The sequence below is a fragment of the Hyla sarda genome, unplaced genomic scaffold, assembly GCF_029499605.1.
Source record: "Hyla sarda isolate aHylSar1 unplaced genomic scaffold, aHylSar1.hap1 scaffold_1181, whole genome shotgun sequence".
NCBI lineage: Eukaryota > Metazoa > Chordata > Amphibia > Anura > Hylidae > Hyla > Hyla sarda.
Window position 1 is genome coordinate 14477 of NW_026607804.1, and position 19714 is coordinate 34190.

The 19714-nt window shown below is 45.7% G+C and overlaps 8 non-coding genes across 8 annotated transcripts; all 8 read right to left on the bottom strand.

Moving 5' to 3' along the window:
- Window positions 1-1947: 1947 nt before the first annotated feature.
- LOC130302799 (U2 spliceosomal RNA) lies at window positions 1948-2138 on the bottom strand. The gene has a single exon (XR_008852957.1). It is a non-coding gene; the product is annotated as a U2 spliceosomal RNA (small nuclear RNA).
- Window positions 2139-4214: 2076 nt separating this feature from the next.
- Window positions 4215-4405, bottom strand: LOC130302755 (U2 spliceosomal RNA). The gene has a single exon (XR_008852913.1). It is a non-coding gene; the product is annotated as a U2 spliceosomal RNA (small nuclear RNA).
- A 2070-nt stretch (window positions 4406-6475) lies between these two features.
- LOC130302756 (U2 spliceosomal RNA) lies at window positions 6476-6666 on the bottom strand. Its single transcript, XR_008852914.1, has one exon. It is a non-coding gene; the product is annotated as a U2 spliceosomal RNA (small nuclear RNA).
- Window positions 6667-8734: 2068 nt separating this feature from the next.
- On the bottom strand, window positions 8735-8925 carry LOC130302757 (U2 spliceosomal RNA). The gene has a single exon (XR_008852915.1). It is a non-coding gene; the product is annotated as a U2 spliceosomal RNA (small nuclear RNA).
- A 2069-nt stretch (window positions 8926-10994) lies between these two features.
- LOC130302758 (U2 spliceosomal RNA) lies at window positions 10995-11185 on the bottom strand. The gene has a single exon (XR_008852916.1). It is a non-coding gene; the product is annotated as a U2 spliceosomal RNA (small nuclear RNA).
- A 2070-nt stretch (window positions 11186-13255) lies between these two features.
- On the bottom strand, window positions 13256-13446 carry LOC130302759 (U2 spliceosomal RNA). The gene has a single exon (XR_008852917.1). It is a non-coding gene; the product is annotated as a U2 spliceosomal RNA (small nuclear RNA).
- A 2075-nt stretch (window positions 13447-15521) lies between these two features.
- On the bottom strand, window positions 15522-15712 carry LOC130302760 (U2 spliceosomal RNA). The gene has a single exon (XR_008852918.1). It is a non-coding gene; the product is annotated as a U2 spliceosomal RNA (small nuclear RNA).
- Window positions 15713-17782: 2070 nt separating this feature from the next.
- On the bottom strand, window positions 17783-17973 carry LOC130302761 (U2 spliceosomal RNA). The gene has a single exon (XR_008852919.1). It is a non-coding gene; the product is annotated as a U2 spliceosomal RNA (small nuclear RNA).
- Between the last annotated feature and the right edge of the window lie 1741 nt (window positions 17974-19714).

A 19714-nucleotide genomic window follows, 5' to 3' on the forward strand; every position in this document is an offset into this window, starting at 1 on the left:
ACACAGCAGAACCTAAACCCATACCATTATTGCTAAGCAGCAAGACAGGGGCCCATTGCACTCCCACGGGGCCTTTTTAAATGCAATCCATAACCCGGATTTGCCAGGAACCCTTCTTACTCCTCCTACTTGCATGTGACACTGGGCTTAGGATCTGCATAGGAAACACACACACAAGCACACACCTACCTTTGTTGCCTGCAGATGCCTCCTTGGCTGTCCCCAAACGGTATCAAACCAACACCCACGGGAAGCTGTAAGCATAGAGGACATGCCTGCACCCCATTGGACTTACCTGTGTGGGTTAAATCCGGGTTATTTGACAACCTATGGCGGTGATGGTTCTGCTCAGGCAGAGCAGTGCTGATGCTCCTCATAAAGCTGTCGCTGCTGTGAAGGTTCTAGGTGACATCACAAATCCCTATGGTTACATACACAACAAAGCTGGGTTGTTGTTGTTTACACTCTGCAAGGCCTGTGGAAGTGAGTGACATCATAGCACTGTAGTTCTGAGGGTTCTAGATGGATGCAACAATCTCCTGTTGCTTCTATGAAGGCCATAATAGACGACATCACCAAACAGCTCCATAGTCACATACACAGCAAAGGAGAGATGTTGTTTACACCTAGTGATGTCAGTGGTATTGAGTGACATCACAGCACAGTGCTAAGGCTCCTGGGCCTGGACACAGCAGCGGCTGCAATATCTCAACGGAGAATACGTTTATATATATGTGTGTGTGTGCGCGTATATATATATATATATATATATATATATATATATATATATATATTTCTCCGCCGAAATCACTTTTAAACCCATTTCCACCTTTTTTTCCCTTCTCTTCCTCTTACTTTTTTTTCACGTTTTTTTACGTTTTTCTCCTTTTCGCCTCTTTTCTGGGCGTATTATTCTTCTTTTTCTTCTTTTTTTTCGTCTAATGCATACCCCATCAGTGCAGCAATGCTTATTCAATACCGCCAGCAGATGGAGACACTGGGGGATAATTTTCTAAGGATTTATACTGATTTTTCCTGTCTGAATTTGTCGCACAGAAAGTTGCAGGCCAAATATGTGTGACATTTCTGCGACTTTAGCTTCTAGAGCATTTTTACAACATTATACATAGGTGCTGAATACATAAAAAGCGACTGTTCAGCGACAGACAAGTCGCATCGGCTGAAAGTAGGCCAGAATGTCAGTCCATGTTGGAGCAGGTTTAGATACAGTCTAAAGTATAGATCTCAAAGTCTGTGCACAGAATTTAGCAAGGGCCTCGCACCTTCTGATGCATCAGGTAGGTGCACAATAGCATAGCCTAACCCTCTGTACTTTGGTCTATATTGATGCGGGACATAGACAGCCAGCTGATGACCAATCCATTAGTGCAATGGATGGCTGGAAGCATTTGTCTTTGCCTTTGCAATACCACAGAAGCAATGCATGGTCAATGTACAGCAATGACACACCTGTGTGAACAGCCAGGAGACCCCCCCCCATGTTATGTTACATAGTTACATAGTTAGTACGGTCGAAAAAAGACATATGTCCATCAAGTTCAACCAGGGAATTAAGGGGTAGGGGTGTGGCGCGATATTGGGGAAGGGATGAGATTTTATATTTCTTCATAAGCATTAATCTTATTTTGTCAATTAGGAACATTCAGCACCCACCCGCTATCAAGGCAGCTGCCTATCATGTCATGCCCTACCTGCACAGGTGTGCTGGCTACTCAAATGATCCAATTAAGGAGGCCATTTAGTCAGCAGCAGCAGAAGTCCTGTGCCTGGACGCTCCAACAGCGGCCAGACACAAGCAGAAGCAGCAGCAGCAGCACCACCTTTTGTTTTTTGGCTGCAGCAGCAAGGCCCACAGGGCTGGCTAGCTGGCTAGCCAGCAAGCAGGTAGCAATGAAAGTAGGAATCTTTCTTTTTAACCCTGTAAGGGGGTGGTGCACTGTACCCGAAGATACTGCCATATCGGGTCAATGCATAGGGCGACGGAAGCAAGCTTCGAAATCGGCCCCCGTTCTCAAAAATCCATTTAATATATGGTCCCCAGATAGGGGACGTATCAGATATTAAACTGATAAGAACAGATACTACACTTGATCTTAGCCAAAAGGCCGAGAAGCGATAACCGTGAAAGGGGCGGGCCCAACAAGGTCCCCTTCATGGGCACTATCACTGCTTGCTGTCAGGGAGGCTGCCAGACAATTTTCCATGCACACTCTGGGCTGGGGGGCAGTCAACCACCAGTACACACAGCAGAACCTAAACCCATACCATTATTGCTAAGCAGCAAGACAGGGGCCCATTGCACTCCCACGGGGCCTTTTTAAATGCAATCCATAACCCGGATTTGCCAGGAACCCTTCTTACTCCTCCTACTTGCATGTGACACTGGGCTTAGGATCTGCATAGGAAACACACACACAAGCACACACCTACCTTTGTTGCCTGCAGATGCCTCCTTGGCTGTCCCCAAACGGTATCAAACCAACACCCACGGGAAGCTGTAAGCATAGAGGACATGCCTGCACCCCATTGGACTTACCTGTGTGGGTTAAATCCGGGTTATTTGACAACCTATGGCGGTGATGGTTCTGCTCAGGCAGAGCAGTGCTGATGCTCCTCATAAAGCTGTCGCTGCTGTGAAGGTTCTAGGTGACATCACAAATCCCTATGGTTACATACACAACAAAGCTGGGTTGTTGTTGTTTACACTCTGCAAGGCCTGTGGAAGTGAGTGACATCATAGCACTGTAGTTCTGAGGGTTCTAGATGGATGCAACAATCTCCTGTTGCTTCTATGAAGGCCATAATAGACGACATCACCAAACAGCTCCATAGTCACATACACAGCAAAGGAGAGATGTTGTTTACACCTAGTGATGTCAGTGGTATTGAGTGACATCACAGCACAGTGCTAAGGCTCCTGGGCCTGGACACAGCAGCGGCTGCAATATCTCAACGGAGAATACGTTTATATATATGTGTGTGTGTGCGCGTATATATATATATATATATATATATATATATATATATATATATATTTCTCCGCCGAAATCACTTTTAAACCCATTTCCACCTTTTTTTCCCTTCTCTTCCTCTTACTTTTTTTTCACGTTTTTTTACGTTTTTCTCCTTTTCGCCTCTTTTCTGGGCGTATTATTCTTCTTTTTCTTCTTTTTTTTCGTCTAATGCATACCCCATCAGTGCAGCAATGCTTATTCAATACCGCCAGCAGATGGAGACACTGGGGGATAATTTTCTAAGGATTTATACTGATTTTTCCTGTCTGAATTTGTCGCACAGAAAGTTGCAGGCCAAATATGTGTGACATTTCTGCGACTTTAGCTTCTAGAGCATTTTTACAACATTATACATAGGTGCTGAATACATAAAAAGCGACTGTTCAGCGACAGACAAGTCGCATCGGCTGAAAGTAGGCCAGAATGTCAGTCCATGTTGGAGCAGGTTTAGATACAGTCTAAAGTATAGATCTCAAAGTCTGTGCACAGAATTTAGCAAGGGCCTCGCACCTTCTGATGCATCAGGTAGGTGCACAATAGCATAGCCTAACCCTCTGTACTTTGGTCTATATTGATGCGGGACATAGACAGCCAGCTGATGACCAATCCATTAGTGCAATGGATGGCTGGAAGCATTTGTCTTTGCCTTTGCAATACCACAGAAGCAATGCATGGTCAATGTACAGCAATGACACACCTGTGTGAACAGCCAGGAGACCCCCCCCATGTTATGTTACATAGTTACATAGTTAGTACGGTCGAAAAAAGACATATGTCCATCAAGTTCAACCAGGGAATTAAGGGGTAGGGGTGTGGCGCGATATTGGGGAAGGGATGAGATTTTATATTTCTTCATAAGCATTAATCTTATTTTGTCAATTAGGAACATTCAGCACCCACCCGCTATCAAGGCAGCTGCCTATCATGTCATGCCCTACCTGCACAGGTGTGCTGGCTACTCAAATGATCCAATTAAGGAGGCCATTTAGTCAGCAGCAGCAGAAGTCCTGTGCCTGGACGCTCCAACAGCGGCCAGACACAAGCAGAAGCAGCAGCAGCAGCAGCAGCACCACCTTTTGTTTTTTGGCTGCAGCAGCAAGGCCCACAGGGCTGGCTAGCTGGCTAGCCAGCAAGCAGGTAGCAATGAAAGTAGGAATCTTTCTTTTTAACCCTGTAAGGGGGTGGTGCACTGTACCCGAAGATACTGCCATATCGGGTCAATGCATAGGGCGACGGAAGCAAGCTTCGAAATCGGCCCCCGTTCTCAAAAATCCATTTAATATATGGTCCCCAGATAGGGGACGTATCAGATATTAAACTGATAAGAACAGATACTACACTTGATCTTAGCCAAAAGGCCGAGAAGCGATAACCGTGAAAGGGGCGGGCCCAACAAGGTCCCCTTCATGGGCACTATCACTGCTTGCTGTCAGGGAGGCTGCCAGACAATTTTCCATGCACACTCTGGGCTGGGGGGCAGTCAACCACCAGTACACACAGCAGAACCTAAACCCATACCATTATTGCTAAGCAGCAAGACAGGGGCCCATTGCACTCCCACGGGGCCTTTTTAAATGCAATCCATAACCCGGATTTGCCAGGAACCCTTCTTACTCCTCCTACTTGCATGTGACACTGGGCTTAGGATCTGCATAGGAAACACACACACAAGCACACACCTACCTTTGTTGCCTGCAGATGCCTCCTTGGCTGTCCCCAAACGGTATCAAACCAACACCCACGGGAAGCTGTAAGCATAGAGGACATGCCTGCACCCCATTGGACTTACCTGTGTGGGTTAAATCCGGGTTATTTGACAACCTATGGCGGTGATGGTTCTGCTCAGGCAGAGCAGTGCTGATGCTCCTCATAAAGCTGTCGCTGCTGTGAAGGTTCTAGGTGACATCACAAATCCCTATGGTTACATACACAACAAAGCTGGGTTGTTGTTGTTTACACTCTGCAAGGCCTGTGGAAGTGAGTGACATCATAGCACTGTAGTTCTGAGGGTTCTAGATGGATGCAACAATCTCCTGTTGCTTCTATGAAGGCCATAATAGACGACATCACCAAACAGCTCCATAGTCACATACACAGCAAAGGAGAGATGTTGTTTACACCTAGTGATGTCAGTGGTATTGAGTGACATCACAGCACAGTGCTAAGGCTCCTGGGCCTGGACACAGCAGCGGCTGCAATATCTCAACGGAGAATACGTTTATATATATGTGTGTGTGTGCGCGTATATATATATATATATATATATATATATATATATATATATATATTTCTCCGCCGAAATCACTTTTAAACCCATTTCCACCTTTTTTTCCCTTCTCTTCCTCTTACTTTTTTTTCACGTTTTTTTACGTTTTTCTCCTTTTCGCCTCTTTTCTGGGCGTATTATTCTTCTTTTTCTTCTTTTTTTTCGTCTAATGCATACCCCATCAGTGCAGCAATGCTTATTCAATACCGCCAGCAGATGGAGACACTGGGGGATAATTTTCTAAGGATTTATACTGATTTTTCCTGTCTGAATTTGTCGCACAGAAAGTTGCAGGCCAAATATGTGTGACATTTCTGCGACTTTAGCTTCTAGAGCATTTTTACAACATTATACATAGGTGCTGAATACATAAAAAGCGACTGTTCAGCGACAGACAAGTCGCATCGGCTGAAAGTAGGCCAGAATGTCAGTCCATGTTGGAGCAGGTTTAGATACAGTCTAAAGTATAGATCTCAAAGTCTGTGCACAGAATTTAGCAAGGGCCTCGCACCTTCTGATGCATCAGGTAGGTGCACAATAGCATAGCCTAACCCTCTGTACTTTGGTCTATATTGATGCGGGACATAGACAGCCAGCTGATGACCAATCCATTAGTGCAATGGATGGCTGGAAGCATTTGTCTTTGCCTTTGCAATACCACAGAAGCAATGCATGGTCAATGTACAGCAATGACACACCTGTGTGAACAGCCAGGAGACCCCCCCCATGTTATGTTACATAGTTACATAGTTAGTACGGTCGAAAAAAGACATATGTCCATCAAGTTCAACCAGGGAATTAAGGGGTAGGGGTGTGGCGCGATATTGGGGAAGGGATGAGATTTTATATTTCTTCATAAGCATTAATCTTATTTTGTCAATTAGGAACATTCAGCACCCACCCGCTATCAAGGCAGCTGCCTATCATGTCATGCCCTACCTGCACAGGTGTGCTGGCTACTCAAATGATCCAATTAAGGAGGCCATTTAGTCAGCAGCAGCAGAAGTCCTGTGCCTGGACGCTCCAACAGCGGCCAGACACAAGCAGAAGCAGCAGCAGCAGCACCACCTTTTGTTTTTTGGCTGCAGCAGCAAGGCCCACAGGGCTGGCTAGCTGGCTAGCCAGCAAGCAGGTAGCAATGAAAGTAGGAATCTTTCTTTTTAACCCTGTAAGGGGGTGGTGCACTGTACCCGAAGATACTGCCATATCGGGTCAATGCATAGGGCGACGGAAGCAAGCTTCGAAATCGGCCCCCGTTCTCAAAAATCCATTTAATATATGGTCCCCAGATAGGGGACGTATCAGATATTAAACTGATAAGAACAGATACTACACTTGATCTTAGCCAAAAGGCCGAGAAGCGATAACCGTGAAAGGGGCGGGCCCAACAAGGTCCCCTTCATGGGCACTATCACTGCTTGCTGTCAGGGAGGCTGCCAGACAATTTTCCATGCACACTCTGGGCTGGGGGGCAGTCAACCACCAGTACACACAGCAGAACCTAAACCCATACCATTATTGCTAAGCAGCAAGACAGGGGCCCATTGCACTCCCACGGGGCCTTTTTAAATGCAATCCATAACCCGGATTTGCCAGGAACCCTTCTTACTCCTCCTACTTGCATGTGACACTGGGCTTAGGATCTGCATAGGAAACACACACACAAGCACACACCTACCTTTGTTGCCTGCAGATGCCTCCTTGGCTGTCCCCAAACGGTATCAAACCAACACCCACGGGAAGCTGTAAGCATAGAGGACATGCCTGCACCCCATTGGACTTACCTGTGTGGGTTAAATCCGGGTTATTTGACAACCTATGGCGGTGATGGTTCTGCTCAGGCAGAGCAGTGCTGATGCTCCTCATAAAGCTGTCGCTGCTGTGAAGGTTCTAGGTGACATCACAAATCCCTATGGTTACATACACAACAAAGCTGGGTTGTTGTTGTTTACACTCTGCAAGGCCTGTGGAAGTGAGTGACATCATAGCACTGTAGTTCTGAGGGTTCTAGATGGATGCAACAATCTCCTGTTGCTTCTATGAAGGCCATAATAGACGACATCACCAAACAGCTCCATAGTCACATACACAGCAAAGGAGAGATGTTGTTTACACCTAGTGATGTCAGTGGTATTGAGTGACATCACAGCACAGTGCTAAGGCTCCTGGGCCTGGACACAGCAGCGGCTGCAATATCTCAACGGAGAATACGTTTATATATATGTGTGTGTGTGCGCGTATATATATATATATATATATATATATATATATATATATATATTTCTCCGCCGAAATCACTTTTAAACCCATTTCCACCTTTTTTTCCCTTCTCTTCCTCTTACTTTTTTTTCACGTTTTTTTACGTTTTTCTCCTTTTCGCCTCTTTTCTGGGCGTATTATTCTTCTTTTTCTTCTTTTTTTTCGTCTAATGCATACCCCATCAGTGCAGCAATGCTTATTCAATACCGCCAGCAGATGGAGACACTGGGGGATAATTTTCTAAGGATTTATACTGATTTTTCCTGTCCGAATTTGTCGCACAGAAAGTTGCAGGCCAAATATGTGTGACATTTCTGCGACTTTAGCTTCTAGAGCATTTTTACAACATTATACATAGGTGCTGAATACATAAAAAGCGACTGTTCAGCGACAGACAAGTCGCATCGGCTGAAAGTAGGCCAGAATGTCAGTCCATGTTGGAGCAGGTTTAGATACAGTCTAAAGTATAGATCTCAAAGTCTGTGCACAGAATTTAGCAAGGGCCTCGCACCTTCTGATGCATCAGGTAGGTGCACAATAGCATAGCCTAACCCTCTGTACTTTGGTCTATATTGATGCGGGACATAGACAGCCAGCTGATGACCAATCCATTAGTGCAATGGATGGCTGGAAGCATTTGTCTTTGCCTTTGCAATACCACAGAAGCAATGCATGGTCAATGTACAGCAATGACACACCTGTGTGAACAGCCAGGAGACCCCCCCCATGTTATGTTACATAGTTACATAGTTAGTACGGTCGAAAAAAGACATATGTCCATCAAGTTCAACCAGGGAATTAAGGGGTAGGGGTGTGGCGCGATATTGGGGAAGGGATGAGATTTTATATTTCTTCATAAGCATTAATCTTATTTTGTCAATTAGGAACATTCAGCACCCACCCGCTATCAAGGCAGCTGCCTATCATGTCATGCCCTACCTGCACAGGTGTGCTGGCTACTCAAATGATCCAATTAAGGAGGCCATTTAGTCAGCAGCAGCAGAAGTCCTGTGCCTGGACGCTCCAACAGCGGCCAGACACAAGCAGAAGCAGCAGCAGCAGCACCACCTTTTGTTTTTTGGCTGCAGCAGCAAGGCCCACAGGGCTGGCTAGCTGGCTAGCCAGCAAGCAGGTAGCAATGAAAGTAGGAATCTTTCTTTTTAACCCTGTAAGGGGGTGGTGCACTGTACCCGAAGATACTGCCATATCGGGTCAATGCATAGGGCGACGGAAGCAAGCTTCGAAATCGGCCCCCGTTCTCAAAAATCCATTTAATATATGGTCCCCAGATAGGGGACGTATCAGATATTAAACTGATAAGAACAGATACTACACTTGATCTTAGCCAAAAGGCCGAGAAGCGATAACCGTGAAAGGGGCGGGCCCAACAAGGTCCCCTTCATGGGCACTATCACTGCTTGCTGTCAGGGAGGCTGCCAGACAATTTTCCATGCACACTCTGGGCTGGGGGGCAGTCAACCACCAGTACACACAGCAGAACCTAAACCCATACCATTATTGCTAAGCAGCAAGACAGGGGCCCATTGCACTCCCACGGGGCCTTTTTAAATGCAATCCATAACCCGGATTTGCCAGGAACCCTTCTTACTCCTCCTACTTGCATGTGACACTGGGCTTAGGATCTGCATAGGAAACACACACACAAGCACACACCTACCTTTGTTGCCTGCAGATGCCTCCTTGGCTGTCCCCAAACGGTATCAAACCAACACCCACGGGAAGCTGTAAGCATAGAGGACATGCCTGCACCCCATTGGACTTACCTGTGTGGGTTAAATCCGGGTTATTTGACAACCTATGGCGGTGATGGTTCTGCTCAGGCAGAGCAGTGCTGATGCTCCTCATAAAGCTGTCGCTGCTGTGAAGGTTCTAGGTGACATCACAAATCCCTATGGTTACATACACAACAAAGCTGGGTTGTTGTTGTTTACACTCTGCAAGGCCTGTTGTGGAAGTGAGTGACATCATAGCACTGTAGTTCTGAGGGTTCTAGATGGATGCAACAATCTCCTGTTGCTTCTATGAAGGCCATAATAGACGACATCACCAAACAGCTCCATAGTCACATACACAGCAAAGGAGAGATGTTGTTTACACCTAGTGATGTCAGTGGTATTGAGTGACATCACAGCACAGTGCTAAGGCTCCTGGGCCTGGACACAGCAGCGGCTGCAATATCTCAACGGAGAATACGTTTATATATATGTGTGTGTGTGCGCGTATATATATATATATATATATATATATATATATATATATATTTCTCCGCCGAAATCACTTTTAAACCCATTTCCACCTTTTTTTCCCTTCTCTTCCTCTTACTTTTTTTTCACGTTTTTTTACGTTTTTCTCCTTTTCGCCTCTTTTCTGGGCGTATTATTCTTCTTTTTCTTCTTTTTTTTCGTCTAATGCATACCCCATCAGTGCAGCAATGCTTATTCAATACCGCCAGCAGATGGAGACACTGGGGGATAATTTTCTAAGGATTTATACTGATTTTTCCTGTCTGAATTTGTCGCACAGAAAGTTGCAGGCCAAATATGTGTGACATTTCTGCGACTTTAGCTTCTAGAGCATTTTTACAACATTATACATAGGTGCTGAATACATAAAAAGCGACTGTTCAGCGACAGACAAGTCGCATCGGCTGAAAGTAGGCCAGAATGTCAGTCCATGTTGGAGCAGGTTTAGATACAGTCTAAAGTATAGATCTCAAAGTCTGTGCACAGAATTTAGCAAGGGCCTCGCACCTTCTGATGCATCAGGTAGGTGCACAATAGCATAGCCTAACCCTCTGTACTTTGGTCTATATTGATGCGGGACATAGACAGCCAGCTGATGACCAATCCATTAGTGCAATGGATGGCTGGAAGCATTTGTCTTTGCCTTTGCAATACCACAGAAGCAATGCATGGTCAATGTACAGCAATGACACACCTGTGTGAACAGCCAGGAGACCCCCCCCATGTTATGTTACATAGTTACATAGTTAGTACGGTCGAAAAAAGACATATGTCCATCAAGTTCAACCAGGGAATTAAGGGGTAGGGGTGTGGCGCGATATTGGGGAAGGGATGAGATTTTATATTTCTTCATAAGCATTAATCTTATTTTGTCAATTAGGAACATTCAGCACCCACCCGCTATCAAGGCAGCTGCCTATCATGTCATGCCCTACCTGCACAGGTGTGCTGGCTACTCAAATGATCCAATTAAGGAGGCCATTTAGTCAGCAGCAGCAGAAGTCCTGTGCCTGGACGCTCCAACAGCGGCCAGACACAAGCAGAAGCAGCAGCAGCAGCACCACCTTTTGTTTTTTGGCTGCAGCAGCAAGGCCCACAGGGCTGGCTAGCTGGCTAGCCAGCAAGCAGGTAGCAATGAAAGTAGGAATCTTTCTTTTTAACCCTGTAAGGGGGTGGTGCACTGTACCCGAAGATACTGCCATATCGGGTCAATGCATAGGGCGACGGAAGCAAGCTTCGAAATCGGCCCCCGTTCTCAAAAATCCATTTAATATATGGTCCCCAGATAGGGGACGTATCAGATATTAAACTGATAAGAACAGATACTACACTTGATCTTAGCCAAAAGGCCGAGAAGCGATAACCGTGAAAGGGGCGGGCCCAACAAGGTCCCCTTCATGGGCACTATCACTGCTTGCTGTCAGGGAGGCTGCCAGACAATTTTCCATGCACACTCTGGGCTGGGGGGCAGTCAACCACCAGTACACACAGCAGAACCTAAACCCATACCATTATTGCTAAGCAGCAAGACAGGGGCCCATTGCACTCCCACGGGGCCTTTTTAAATGCAATCCATAACCCGGATTTGCCAGGAACCCTTCTTACTCCTCCTACTTGCATGTGACACTGGGCTTAGGATCTGCATAGGAAACACACACACAAGCACACACCTACCTTTGTTGCCTGCAGATGCCTCCTTGGCTGTCCCCAAACGGTATCAAACCAACACCCACGGGAAGCTGTAAGCATAGAGGACATGCCTGCACCCCATTGGACTTACCTGTGTGGGTTAAATCCGGGTTATTTGACAACCTATGGCGGTGATGGTTCTGCTCAGGCAGAGCAGTGCTGATGCTCCTCATAAAGCTGTCGCTGCTGTGAAGGTTCTAGGTGACATCACAAATCCCTATGGTTACATACACAACAAAGCTGGGTTGTTGTTGTTTACACTCTGCAAGGCCTGTGGAAGTGAGTGACATCATAGCACTGTAGTTCTGAGGGTTCTAGATGGATGCAACAATCTCCTGTTGCTTCTATGAAGGCCATAATAGACGACATCACCAAACAGCTCCATAGTCACATACACAGCAAAGGAGAGATGTTGTTTACACCTAGTGATGTCAGTGGTATTGAGTGACATCACAGCACAGTGCTAAGGCTCCTGGGCCTGGACACAGCAGCGGCTGCAATATCTCAACGGAGAATACGTTTATATATATGTGTGTGTGTGCGCGTATATATATATATATATATATATATATATATATATATATATATATTTCTCCGCCGAAATCACTTTTAAACCCATTTCCACCTTTTTTTCCCTTCTCTTCCTCTTACTTTTTTTTCACGTTTTTTTACGTTTTTCTCCTTTTCGCCTCTTTTCTGGGCGTATTATTCTTCTTTTTCTTCTTTTTTTTCGTCTAATGCATACCCCATCAGTGCAGCAATGCTTATTCAATACCGCCAGCAGATGGAGACACTGGGGGATAATTTTCTAAGGATTTATACTGATTTTTCCTGTCTGAATTTGTCGCACAGAAAGTTGCAGGCCAAATATGTGTGACATTTCTGCGACTTTAGCTTCTAGAGCATTTTTACAACATTATACATAGGTGCTGAATACATAAAAAGCGACTGTTCAGCGACAGACAAGTCGCATCGGCTGAAAGTAGGCCAGAATGTCAGTCCATGTTGGAGCAGGTTTAGATACAGTCTAAAGTATAGATCTCAAAGTCTGTGCACAGAATTTAGCAAGGGCCTCGCACCTTCTGATGCATCAGGTAGGTGCACAATAGCATAGCCTAACCCTCTGTACTTTGGTCTATATTGATGCGGGACATAGACAGCCAGCTGATGACCAATCCATTAGTGCAATGGATGGCTGGAAGCATTTGTCTTTGCCTTTGCAATACCACAGAAGCAATGCATGGTCAATGTACAGCAATGACACACCTGTGTGAACAGCCAGGAGACCCCCCCCATGTTATGTTACATAGTTACATAGTTAGTACGGTCGAAAAAAGACATATGTCCATCAAGTTCAACCAGGGAATTAAGGGGTAGGGGTGTGGCGCGATATTGGGGAAGGGATGAGATTTTATATTTCTTCATAAGCATTAATCTTATTTTGTCAATTAGGAACATTCAGCACCCACCCGCTATCAAGGCAGCTGCCTATCATGTCATGCCCTACCTGCACAGGTGTGCTGGCTACTCAAATGATCCAATTAAGGAGGCCATTTAGTCAGCAGCAGCAGAAGTCCTGTGCCTGGACGCTCCAACAGCGGCCAGACACAAGCAGAAGCAGCAGCAGCAGCACCACCTTTTGTTTTTTGGCTGCAGCAGCAAGGCCCACAGGGCTGGCTAGCTGGCTAGCCAGCAAGCAGGTAGCAATGAAAATAGGAATCTTTCTTTTTAACCCTGTAAGGGGGTGGTGCACTGTACCCGAAGATACTGCCATATCGGGTCAATGCATAGGGCGACGGAAGCAAGCTTCGAAATCGGCCCCCGTTCTCAAAAATCCATTTAATATATGGTCCCCAGATAGGGGACGTATCAGATATTAAACTGATAAGAACAGATACTACACTTGATCTTAGCCAAAAGGCCGAGAAGCGATAACCGTGAAAGGGGCGGGCCCAACAAGGTCCCCTTCATGGGCACTATCACTGCTTGCTGTCAGGGAGGCTGCCAGACAATTTTCCATGCACACTCTGGGCTGGGGGGCAGTCAACCACCAGTACACACAGCAGAACCTAAACCCATACCATTATTGCTAAGCAGCAAGACAGGGGCCCATTGCACTCCCACGGGGCCTTTTTAAATGCAATCCATAACCCGGATTTGCCAGGAACCCTTCTTACTCCTCCTACTTGCATGTGACACTGGGCTTAGGATCTGCATAGGAAACACACACACAAGCACACACCTACCTTTGTTGCCTGCAGATGCCTCCTTGGCTGTCCCCAAACGGTATCAAACCAACACCCACGGGAAGCTGTAAGCATAGAGGACATGCCTGCACCCCATTGGACTTACCTGTGTGGGTTAAATCCGGGTTATTTGACAACCTATGGCGGTGATGGTTCTGCTCAGGCAGAGCAGTGCTGATGCTCCTCATAAAGCTGTCGCTGCTGTGAAGGTTCTAGGTGACATCACAAATCCCTATGGTTACATACACAACAAAGCTGGGTTGTTGTTGTTTACACTCTGCAAGGCCTGTGGAAGTGAGTGACATCATAGCACTGTAGTTCTGAGGGTTCTAGATGGATGCAACAATCTCCTGTTGCTTCTATGAAGGCCATAATAGACGACATCACCAAACAGCTCCATAGTCACATACACAGCAAAGGAGAGATGTTGTTTACACCTAGTGATGTCAGTGGTATTGAGTGACATCACAGCACAGTGCTAAGGCTCCTGGGCCTGGACACAGCAGCGGCTGCAATATCTCAACGGAGAATACGTTTATATATATGTGTGTGTGTGCGCGTATATATATATATATATATATATATATATATATATATATATATATATATTTCTCCGCCGGAATCACTTTTAAACCCATTTCCACCTTTTTTTCCCTTCTCTTCCTCTTACTTTTTTTTCACGTTTTTTTACGTTTTTCTCCTTTTCGCCTCTTTTCTGGGCGTATTATTCTTCTTTTTCTTCTTTTTTTTTCGTCTAATGCATACCCCATCAGTGCAGCAATGCTTATTCAATACCGCCAGCAGATGGAGACACTGGGGGATAATTTTCTAAGGATTTATACTGATTTTTCCTGTCTGAATTTGTCGCACAGAAAGTTGCAGGCCAAATATGTGTGACATTTCTGCGACTTTAGCTTCTAGAGCATTTTTACAACATTATACATAGGTGCTGAATACATAAAAAGCGACTGTTCAGCGACAGACAAGTCGCATCGGCTGAAAGTAGGCCAGAATGTCAGTCCATGTTGGAGCAGGTTTAGATACAGTCTAAAGTATAGATCTCAAAGTCTGTGCACAGAATTTAGCAAGGGCCTCGCACCTTCTGATGCATCAGGTAGGTGCACAATAGCATAGCCTAACCCTCTGTACTTTGGTCTATATTGATGCGGGACATAGACAGCCAGCTGATGACCAATCCATTAGTGCAATGGATGGCTGGAAGCATTTGTCTTTGCCTTTGCAATACCACAGAAGCAATGCATGGTCAATGTACAGCAATGACACACCTGTGTGAACAGCCAGGAGACCCCCCCCATGTTATGTTACATAGTTACATAGTTAGTACGGTCGAAAAAAGACATATGTCCATCAAGTTCAACCAGGGAATTAAGGGGTAGGGGTGTGGCGCGATATTGGGGAAGGGATGAGATTTTATATTTCTTCATAAGCATTAATCTTATTTTGTCAATTAGGAACATTCAGCACCCACCCGCTATCAAGGCAGCTGCCTATCATGTCATGCCCTACCTGCACAGGTGTGCTGGCTACTCAAATGATCCAATTAAGGAGGCCATTTAGTCAGCAGCAGCAGAAGTCCTGTGCCTGGACGCTCCAACAGCGGCCAGACACAAGCAGAAGCAGCAGCAGCAGCACCACCTTTTGTTTTTTGGCTGCAGCAGCAAGGCCCACAGGGCTGGCTAGCTGGCTAGCCAGCAAGCAGGTAGCAATGAAAGTAGGAATCTTTCTTTTTAACCCTGTAAGGGGGTGGTGCACTGTACCCGAAGATACTGCCATATCGGGTCAATGCATAGGGCGACGGAAGCAAGCTTCGAAATCGGCCCCCGTTCTCAAAAATCCATTTAATATATGGTCCCCAGATAGGGGACGTATCAGATATTAAACTGATAAGAACAGATACTACACTTGATCTTAGCCAAAAGGCCGAGAAGCGATAACCGTGAAAGGGGCGGGCCCAACAAGGTCCCCTTCATGGGCACTATCACTGCTTGCTGTCAGGGAGGCTGCCAGACAATTTTCCATGCACACTCTGGGCTGGGGGGCAGTCAACCACCAGTACACACAGCAGAACCTAAACCCATACCATTATTGCTAAGCAGCAAGACAGGGGCCCATTGCACTCCCACGGGGCCTTTTTAAATGCAATCCATAACCCGGATTTGCCAGGAACCCTTCTTACTCCTCCTACTTGCATGTGACACTGGGCTTAGGATCTGCATAGGAAACACACACACAAGCACACACCTACCTTTGTTGCCTGCAGATGCCTCCTTGGCTGTCCCCAAACGGTATCAAACCAACACCCACGGGAAGCTGTAAGCATAGAGGACATGCCTGCACCCCATTGGACTTACCTGTGTGGGTTAAATCCGGGTTATTTGACAACCTATGGCGGTGATGGTTCTGCTCAGGCAGAGCAGTGCTGATGCTCCTCATAAAGCTGTCGCTGCTGTGAAGGTTCTAGGTGACATCACAAATCCCTATGGTTACATACACAACAAAGCTGGGTTGTTGTTGTTTACACTCTGCAAGGCCTGTGGAAGTGAGTGACATCATAGCACTGTAGTTCTGAGGGTTCTAGATGGATGCAACAATCTCCTGTTGCTTCTATGAAGGCCATAATAGACGACATCACCAAACAGCTCCATAGTCACATACACAGCAAAGGAGAGATGTTGTTTACACCTAGTGATGTCAGTGGTATTGAGTGACATCACAGCACAGTGCTAAGGCTCCTGGGCCTGGACACAGCAGCGGCTGCAATATCTCAACGGAGAATACGTTTATATATATGTGTGTGTGTGCGCGTATATATATATATATATATATATATATATATATATATATATATTTCTCCGCCGAAATCACTTTTAAACCCATTTCCACCTTTTTTTCCCTTCTCTTCCTCTTACTTTTTTTTCACGTTTTTTTTTACGTTTTTCTCCTTTTCGCCTCTTTTCTGGGCGTATTATTCTTCTTTTTCTTCTTTTTTTCGTCTAATGCATACCCCATCAGTGCAGCAATGCTTATTCAATACCGCCAGCAGATGGAGACACTGGGGGATAATTTTCTAAGGATTTATACTGATTTTTCCTGTCTGAATTTGTCGCACAGAAAGTTGCAGGCCAAATATGTGTGACATTTCTGCGACTTTAGCTTCTAGAGCATTTTTACAACATTATACATAGGTGCTGAATACATAAAAAGCGACTGTTCAGCGACAGACAAGTCGCATCGGCTGAAAGTAGGCCAGAATGTCAGTCCATGTTGGAGCAGGTTTAGATACAGTCTAAAGTATAGATCTCAAAGTCTGTGCACAGAATTTAGCAAGGGCCTCGCACCTTCTGATGCATCAGGTAGGTGCACAATAGCATAGCCTAACCCTCTGTACTTTGGTCTATATTGATGCGGGACATAGACAGCCAGCTGATGACCAATCCATTAGTGCAATGGATGGCTGGAAGCATTTGTCTTTGCCTTTGCAATACCACAGAAGCAATGCATGGTCAATGTACAGCAATGACACACCTGTGTGAACAGCCAGGAGACCCCCCCCCATGTTATGTTACATAGTTACATAGTTAGTACGGTCGAAAAAAGACATATGTCCATCAAGTTCAACCAGGGAATTAAGGGGTAGGGGTGTGGCGCGATATTGGGGAAGGGATGAGATTTTATATTTCTTCATAAGCATTAATCTTATTTTGTCAATTAGGAACATTCAGCACCCACCCGCTATCAAGGCAGCTGCCTATCATGTCATGCCCTACCTGCACAGGTGTGCTGGCTACTCAAATGATCCAATTAAGGAGGCCATTTAGTCAGCAGCAGCAGAAGTCCTGTGCCTGGACGCTCCAACAGCGGCCAGACACAAGCAGAAGCAGCAGCAGCAGCACCACCTTTTGTTTTTTGGCTGCAGCAGCAAGGCCCACAGGGCTGGCTAGCTGGCTAGCCAGCAAGCAGGTAGCAATGAAAGTAGGAATCTTTCTTTTTAACCCTGTAAGGGGGTGGTGCACTGTACCCGAAGATACTGCCATATCGGGTCAATGCATAGGGCGACGGAAGCAAGCTTCGAAATCGGCCCCCGTTCTCAAAAATCCATTTAATATATGGTCCCCAGATAGGGGACGTATCAGATATTAAACTGATAAGAACAGATACTACACTTGATCTTAGCCAAAAGGCCGAGAAGCGATAACCGTGAAAGGGGCGGGCCCAACAAGGTCCCCTTCATGGGCACTATCACTGCTTGCTGTCAGGGAGGCTGCCAGACAATTTTCCATGCACACTCTGGGCTGGGGGGCAGTCAACCACCAGTACACACAGCAGAACCTAAACCCATACCATTATTGCTAAGCAGCAAGACAGGGGCCCATTGCACTCCCACGGGGCCTTTTTAAATGCAATCCATAACCCGGATTTGCCAGGAACCCTTCTTACTCCTCCTACTTGCATGTGACACTGGGCTTAGGATCTGCATAGGAAACACACACACAAGCACACACCTACCTTTGTTGCCTGCAGATGCCTCCTTGGCTGTCCCCAAACGGTATCAAACCAACACCCACGGGAAGCTGTAAGCATAGAGGACATGCCTGCACCCCATTGGACTTACCTGTGTGGGTTAAATCCGGGTTATTTGACAACCTATGGCGGTGATGGTTCTGCTCAGGCAGAGCAGTGCTGATGCTCCTCATAAAGCTGTCGCTGCTGTGAAGGTTCTAGGTGACATCACAAATCCCTATGGTTACATACACAACAAAGCTGGGTTGTTGTTGTTTACACTCTGCAAGGCCTGTGGAAGTGAGTGACATCATAGCACTGTAGTTCTGAGGGTTCTAGATGGATGCAACAATCTCCTGTTGCTTCTATGAAGGCCATAATAGACGACATCACCAAACAGCTCCATAGTCACATACACAGCAAAGGAGAGATGTTGTTTACACCTAGTGATGTCAGTGGTATTGAGTGACATCACAGCACAGTGCTAAGGCTCCTGGGCCTGGACACAGCAGCGGCTGCAATATCTCAACGGAGAATACGTTTATATATATGTGTGTGTGTGCGCGTATATATATATATATATATATATATATATATATATATATATATATTTCTCCGCCGAAATCACTTTTAAACCCATTTCCACCTTTTTTTCCCTTCTCTTCCTCTTACTTTTTTTTCACGTTTTTTTACGTTTTTCTCCTTTTCGCCTCTTTTCTGGGCGTATTATTCTTCTTTTTCTTCTTTTTTTTCGTCTAATGCATACCCCATCAGTGCAGCAATGCTTATTCAATACCGCCAGCAGATGGAGACACTGGGGGATAATTTTCTAAGGATTTATACTGATTTTTCCTGTCTGAATTTGTCGCACAGAAAGTTGCAGGCCAAATATGTGTGACATTTCTGCGACTTTAGCTTCTAGAGCATTTTTACAACATTATACATAGGTGCTGAATACATAAAAAGCGACTGTTCAGCGACAGACAAGTCGCATCGGCTGAAAGTAGGCCAGAATGTCAGTCCATGTTGGAGCAGGTTTAGATACAGTCTAAAGTATAGATCTCAAAGTCTGTGCACAGAATTTAGCAAGGGCCTCGCACCTTCTGATGCATCAGGTAGGTGCACAATAGCATAGCCTAACCCTCTGTACTTTGGTCTATATTGATGCGGGACATAGACAGCCAGCTGATGACCAATCCATTAGTGCAATGGATGGCTGGAAGCATTTGTCTTTGCCTTTGCAATACCACAGAAGCAATGCATGGTCAATGTACAGCAATGACACACCTGTGTGAACAGCCAGGAGACCCCCCCCATGTTATGTTACATAGTTACATAGTTAGTACGGTCGAAAAAAGACATATGTCCATCAAGTTCAACCAGGGAATTAAGGGGTAGGGGTGTGGCGCGATATTGGGGAAGGGATGAGATTTT